We start from the raw sequence: 8,220 nt of genomic DNA, 5'->3' as shown, positions 1-8,220 counted from the left end.
GGTAGTGAATTTGTTAGGGTGAAACTTGGGATGAGAGACCCGAAGAAGATTCATGGTTCTACTGAAATAACTACAAGAGAGCTTTGGGTTTCTAGAATGACCTTTGAGGTTGAGATAGTGGCGGAGCAGGGTTGGTTTTCTAGGCCTGGAAAGAGAGGTGGAGATGATAGTCTACTGCATAACCCTAAAGAAGATGATACCGATGAGAGAAGATTGCCTAAGAAAAATAAAGGGTCAGAAGCTAAGAAGGAGATTATCAAATTGGGAAGTCTTTCTTTGGCTTATGAGGCTTTGAATGTTGACAAAAATAATGTAGAAGCATGAAAAGTGGCTAGTGACAGACCCCTCAACTGATGGTTTAGTGGATGAGTAGAGTTAACTGCTAGAAAGAAATAGGTGGAGGAAGAGAAAGCTAGACAAGCTGTTCAAATTGCTATGGATGGAAAAATAATGGGAGACGATGAAGTTGAAAAAAGTAAGCTACAAGTGGAACTTGAGAAGCAGAACAAGCACTTGCAGAAATTACTACAATAGGTCTTAGACAAGAATGAAGCTAATAAAAATAAAGGTGATGTGCCTCCTAGGGAAGAAGGAGAGGATGAACTAGAAAATTGTATGGAGGAAAAGATTGGTGACACAAGAGATAACTATTTGGAACATGTTGATTACAATGCTAGTCAGACCGATATTGTATCTTCATAGGAGTCCTTTGGAACCGTAATAAAGAAAATTACAGGCATTATTGACCACCGTGGTCCAATAGTGCCATGGTCAAGTGGAGGAGAATGGTGAGGATGGCCCCTAGGCTCATAGACAGGGAAGATGTTAGAGTGGAGGACATGGCTAAAGAGAGGGCAACATCAAAATATAATTATGGCAATGAATCTTTTCTTGATCTTTTAGACTTAATAACCCCTCCCTTTTGACTATGTCTTATTGCAATGGATGTACTATGGATTTGATTGGACATAACCTAGAGATTATGAGGAAATTCGAGATGGCTAGATTAGATATGCTTTCTAGTCATGATATCACTACTAGAGATGTTGACTTGAATGAGTTATGTTCTGACAGAGATAACCCCGTCATTGAGTTGGAGAAAAATATACTTAGAGAACTGAAACAAGTTTTCCCTCTAAGAAAAATAGGGACCTTTTTGCCCGCAATTGTTAGGCTAAAAGAAGGCATACCTGTAAATAGGTATGCTATCAAGAATATAAAAACATAAAAACTCCTAATGAAAGGTTTATTTTGAATGTTGGATATATTGGTTGGGAGATTAGAAAAAGATTTATAAGAGAGTGTAGTGTATTACTCTTTAGACTTCGTGGGAATTCATGATACCATGAAGGACCACTTATCTAATAAGGAATTGCACTCCTTTTGTGGAGGAAAAAAACTTTAAATGGCATTGGGCTCCTTCTAGAGGGAAGTCTGGAGGTATTCTGGTGACAGCTAATAATGATTCTTTGGAGGTTTTGGATTCTGAACATGTGTATTATTTTGTTAGTGTTAGTGTATGAAAAAAATAGATCTAGCCTGGAATTCAATTACTGTTTATGGGGCTGATCAACCTGAGAGAAAAATTGGGTTTTAGCTGAACTTTCTAAGATTTATCAGAGAAGCACTTTACCATGTGTGATAGGTGGTGATTTCAATATTATTAGGAAGAGTTTTGAAAAAAAAATAAACTTAACACACCTGATCATTAGAGCTTTGTTTTAATAATACTAGTAGAACTCCCGTGCGTTACTACGGGCTAAAATGCATATAGATAAATCAAATAAATGATTAAGGTCGTCTTCAAAGTCAAAGCTCATTTCTTCCTCATATGTCTGGACATATTCGGACATCAAAGGGGCACCCAGCGGGCTCCAAATCGAACCGTCTGGACAGTCCAGACTTCCGAATCCATCCCATATGTGGGGTGGAAATGTGTTTGTCCGGACTATCCGCCATATCATCTTCAACACGTGGCCCGAACACAAAAAAACCACCCCACAATGCACCATTCCTTTTTCCTGCCGGACCCTCCCCTTCCCACTTGGTTTTCTATCGGAGCGAGACATTTATCGCTGGAGCCCTCTCCTTTAAAGTTGGATGATGCCCACCTCACCTTCATCATGGTGCCCTCTCTCTTTTACACCGTACCTCCCCACAGACTGCCAAGGAGTCCCCCACCAACCGTCCCGTTCTCCGCCCTGATCCCCTACCCCCATGTTCGTAACGATCCGTCACCGCCATAAAAGGAGATGAGGCATGTGCCGCCCATGACACCCCCCGAGCCAAGAAGACAAATCCGATGTCTCCGTCACCATTTCCACGTTGTAACATACAGTTGAATGTCGTGCATTACCATGAAACAAAATATAAAATGTTCCTTGTTGGCATGCAACTGATATGCCACGGCGTCCGTTATTAACTCTTGAAGCAACCGACGAATGATGACCCTTCTATCCTAACCAAAAAGTTGTATGACTTGGCAAAATAATATATGAACCACTCGCTCATGCAATTTGCTGCAAAGCCATCTCTAATGAAATGCAATTTGCCATGTTCTCTAAATTATAGAAATTATTCCACTCAGACAACCATAACCGAATAGAACAACCCCCATCCCGCTCACTCTCAGCCCTCACTCATATCATAAATTTCACTAACCCGTGATCTAAGTGAGCTAGTGACCGGCGCTGCCATGGATGATTAGTGGGAACTAACCTATTGACCTAGTGCCAAGTGCTAGTTTATGTTTTTTTTGGCTATTTTCTGTTTCGTAGAAAATTCATACCAAACAAAGTCCAAATGCCACAAAAATTTACGGTCATTTTTTTGGAACATAAGAGACCCCCGAAGCTTCGAGGAAGGATCAAAACATAGACGAGGGAGTCACGAGCTCACCCCATGCGCCCTGAGAGGTAGGGAGTGTACTCTGAGATCATGGGTCCCACGGGACCCCCCTAACGTGAAACCATGCCAAAAATTCTTATAAATTGGGAAATCTTCAGAATAAACCTATAAATTTCACGTCGGTGCAGCAATTCTCTGTACCGAGGCGATCTCATTTGGAGCCTTTTCTGGCACCCTACCGGAGGGGGGAATCATCACCGGAGGCCATCTTCATCATCCCGGTGATCTCCATGATGAGCAGTTCACCCTCGAGGTTGAGGGCATGTACCAGTAGCTATGTGTTTGATCTCTCTCTCCCTCTCATGTTCTTGATTTGGCACGATCTTGATGTACCACGAGCTTTGTTAATATAGTTGGATCATATGGTGTTCTTCCCTCTCTATCTTGTTGTGATGAATTGAGTCTTTTCCTTTGAGATTCCGTTATTATCAGATTTAATAATGGATTTGAGATCACTTTGATGTATGTCTTGCATGTGGATACTGCTAGTTGTGAGCTATGTTGGTATTTCCTCGAAGAGGAGAGGATGACACAGTAAAGTAGAGATAAGTATTTCCCTTAGTTAAGAACCAAGGTTATCGATCCAATAGGATAACCACGCAAGACCTCGTGAACAACACCTACACACAAAAGAACAAATACTTGCACCCAACGTGATCAAGGGGGTTGTCAATCCCCTCGACAGTTACTTGCAAGGATCAAGTCTGATAATGGTAGATAGATAAACAAAAACACAAAATAATATAACGGTAAATAAATTGCAGCAAGGTATTTTTGGATTTTAATATATGATAAAGATAGACTCGGGGGCCATAGTTTTCACTAGAGGCTTCTCTCTCGAACATAGCGTACGACGGGTAAACAAATTACTATTGGGCAATTGATAGAGAAGCACATAGTTATGACAATATTCAAGGCAATGATCATGTATATAGATATCACGTCTGAGATAAGTAGACCGACTCCTACCTGCATCTACTACTATTCCTCCACACATCGACCGCTATCCAGCATGCATCTAGAGTATTAAGTTCATAAAGAACGGAGTAACGCCTTAAGCAAGAGGACATGATGTAGACAAAGTAAACCCAATCAATATGAATAAATCCCTTCTTTTTATCCTTAATGGCAACGATACAAATACGTGTCATGCCCCTTTCTGTCACTGTGATTGAGCACCGCGAGATCGAACCCATCACAAAGCACCTCTCCCATTGCAAGATACATAAATCTAGTTGGCCAAACCAAGCAGATAGATCAGAGGGAAATACAAAGATATAACAATCATGCATATAAGAATTCAGAAAAGACTCAAATAACATTCATGAATAATCTGATCATAAATCCACAATTCATCGGATCCCAACAAACACATCGCAAAACAAGATTACATCGAATAGATCTCGAAGAACATAGAGGAGAACATTGTATTGAAGATCAAAGAGAGAGAAGAAGCCATCTAGCAACTAGCTATGAACCCATAGGTCCGTGGTAAACTACTCACACATCATCAGAAGGGCAGCAAGGTTGATCTAGAGGCCCTCCGTGATCTATTCCCCATCCGACAGAGTACCGAAAAAGGTCTCCAGATGGGATCTCCGAAGAACAGAAACTTGTGGCTTGTCAAGGGTGGCTCTTTGTTGTACTGGGAATATTTGGGAATTTATAGAAGTGGAATTAGGTGAAGAGATGCCACGAGGGGCCCACAAGCCTGGTGGGCGCACCCTGTGGGCTTGTCGCTCCCTCGTGGCTCCGCATGTCTTCTCCCGAAGCTTCCAGGGTCCCTTCTGGTCTAGAAAAAAATGTCAAAAAGTTTCATAGCGTGGACTCCGTTTGGTACCGATTTCTTGAAAAGCCAAAACAAGCAAAAAGCAACAACTAGCACTAGGCACTAGGTTAATAGGTTAGTCCCAAAAATGATATATAATTGCATAATGAATATCCAAGATTGATACTACAATAACATGGAATAATAAAAAAATATAGATACTTTGGAGACGTATCAGATACCCGTGGTGATAATCGGGGTATTCTATTGAGTCACTTGATATATGTTTTGGTAATCAACTTGCGAATTCCCGTGGTGACATTTTGGTAATCTAGGCACATAGGTTGATACACATTTTCGTCCTACTTTCTCTGATAGAAACTTTGGGGTACTCTTTGAAGTTTTTGTGTTGGATTGAATGTTATGAATCTGAAATTGTTTGATGCATGTCTAATAATTAACTCACAGATACTTGTGGTGACATTGGAGTATCTAGGTGATATTAGAATTGATTGATGCGTATCATATGGTGTTATTCTAGTACGAACTCTAGGGTTGTTTGTGGCACTTTGATACGTCTTCGCCGTATCTATAATTTTTGATTGTTTCATGCCAATATTCTACAACTTTCATATACTTTGGGCAACTTTTTATGTTATTTTTGGGACTAACATATTGATCCAGTGCCCAGTGCTAGTTCCTGTTTGTTACATGTTTTTTGTTTCGCAGAATATCCATATCAAACGGAGTCCAAACGCGATAAAAACTTACAGAGATTCTTTTGGAATATATGTGGTTTTTGGAAAAAAGAATCAACACGAGACGATGCCCGAGGGGCCCACAAGCCCTAGGGGCGCGCCCCCTACCCTGGGCGTGCCTGGGAGGATTGTGGTCACCCTGTAAGGCAGCTAGTGCCCTTCTTCGGCCGCAAGAAAGATAACATCAGAATAAAAGTTGTGTTAAAATTTCAGCCCAATCAGAGTTATGGATCTCCGGGAATTTAAGAAACAGTGAAAGGCCAGAAACAGGGAATGCAGAAACAGAAGGAAACATAGAGAGAGATCCAATCTCAGAGGGGCTCTTTCCCCTCCGCCGCCATGGAGGCCAAGGACCAGAGGGGAAACCCTCCTCCCATCTAGGAGGGAGGTCAAGGAAGAAGAAGAAGAAGGAGGGGGTCTCTCTCCCCCTCTCTCTCGGTGGCGTCGGAACGCCGCCGGGGCCATCATCGTGACGGCGATCTACTCCAACAACTCTGTCATCTTCACCAACACCTCCATCACCTTCCCCCATCTATCTATAGCAGTCCACTCTCCCGCAACCCACTGTACCCTATACTTGAACATGGTTCTTTATGCTTCATATCATTATCCAATCATGTGTTGCCATCCTATGATGTGTGAGTAGATTTTTGTTGTCCTATCGGTAATTGGTGAATTGCTATGATTGGTTCAGTTTTCTTGTGGTTATGTTGCTGTTCTTTGGTTCCCATCATATGAGCGTGCGTGTGGATAACACCATAGGGTTAGTTGTATGTTGATAGGACTATGTATTGGAGGGCAAGGGTGACAGTAGCTTCATCCTAGCATAGTAATTGATGCATACAGGATTGAAGGGGGACCAATATATCTTCATGCCATGGTTGGGTTTTACCTTAATGAACGTTAGTAGTTGCGGATGCTTGCTAATAGTTCCAATCATAAGTGCATAGAATTCCAAGTAAGGGATCACATGCTAGCAGTGGCCTCTCCCACATAAAACTTGCTATCGGTCTAGTAACGTAGTCAATTGCTTAGGGACAATTCCGCAACTCCTACCACCACTTTTTCACACTCAATATACTAACTTAATTGTTTATTTATCTAAATAGACCCTAGTTTTTATTTACGTGCTCTTTACTATCCTGCAAACCTATCCTACAACACCTACAAAGTACTTCTAGTTTCATACTTGTTCTAGGTAAAGCGACGTTAAGCGTGCGTAGAGTTGTATCGGTGATCGATAGAAGTTGAGGGAATATTTGTTCTACCTTTAGCTCCTCGTTGGGTTCGACACTCTTACTTATCGAAAGAGGCTACAATTGATCCCCTACACTTGTGGGTTAACAAGACCTTTTTCTGGCGCCGTTCCCGGGGAGCAATAGCGTTGGGTGAATATTCTCATGTGTGCTTGTTTGCTCTATCACTAAGTAGATTTTATTTCTTGTTCTTAGTTGTTATCTATCTTTAGTTATGGATTTGGAACATGAAATACCAAAAAAAATTAGGTGTATTTGCTACTCATGGAGATGGGGAACCTCCTAAAACCCTCGATGCTCGTTATGTGAAAAATATTAAACACTATGATAATCCTGAGAAAACCCCATTCAACTTGATAATGGGAGATACGTTGGATCAACGTGAATACTTTAGGGATTCTTGCTTGATGCAAAAAGGGAAACTGTTATGGGATCAAATTCATATGTTGCATTGGTATTCTTGGAATTTATGCTTGAGATATGATTATACTTATTGCTCTAGGATGAAGGCTCCACACCTTCCCTTTTCATGTAAATTTAGTGGTAATGAAACCTTGGCTTCTTATGCTAATGGTATGTATGATTACTATGATGTGGAACAAATAGAAGAATTTGTTGCTTTTAAGGGTGCTTACGAAATTGAATCTTTGTTTGCAAAGTGTGAAAATGATGATGATGTTGTTTACAGACCTAAAAATTATGCTATACTTAAATATTGCTACGAGAATTATGAATATAATGCCGATATTAATGGTTTTATTGAGAAAGTCTCCGATGTCCAAGAAGACACTAATATTTTACAGGAAACTATGGAAGAAGAAATTGATGATACAGTGAGCTCATTAGATGAAAAAGATGATGAGGAGGGCGAAGAACAAAAGGAGGAAAAGTGGATTAGCTACCCGTGCCCACCTTCTAATGAGAGTAACTCTTCAACTCATACATTGTCCCGCATGACGGTTAGTGCATTTAGGCCAGCGGACAACTCAGATCAAATACCCAATCTCGTTAATGTTTTATTAGAATTTCGTAGACACAAACATGGCTCCTATTGCACCGACTTACACTACTAGGAAAAAGCCTAGCAGTAGCGCGGGTCAAATGCCTAGCGGTAGCGTGGGTGGCCACACTACTGCTACAACGCTACAGCTAACTTTTAATTAGTAGTAGCGTGTGTTGGCCCGTGCTACTGCTATCTAGAGGTAGAAGTAGCATGTGTTACAAGAATGCGTTGTTGCTAATAGCTGTAGCGCCCTGTTTTAAAGTGCACTACTGCTAATCTCTCGCTGCTGCTAAAATCATACCCCGCGATACTGTTATTAGTTTCTAATTTTTTTCTGCTACATATTTTCTTTTGTATTTGTACAGGTTTTATACATTAGTCTCTAGCATATCATACACATGCAAATCTAATCATATCATACACATACAAATAGTCTCATCAAATCATGTCACCATCATAATCATCATCAAACACAAAATGATGTCTCTTGTCATCATCTCGAAATAACGATACAAGTTATGACATGCC

This window comes from Triticum aestivum, chromosome 3B (assembly GCF_018294505.1).
Source record: "Triticum aestivum cultivar Chinese Spring chromosome 3B, IWGSC CS RefSeq v2.1, whole genome shotgun sequence".
In the NCBI taxonomy this organism is placed as follows: domain Eukaryota; kingdom Viridiplantae; phylum Streptophyta; class Magnoliopsida; order Poales; family Poaceae; genus Triticum; species Triticum aestivum.
The sequence above is the reverse complement of the archived record's forward strand: the minus strand, read 5'-3'. Positions refer to the sequence as shown.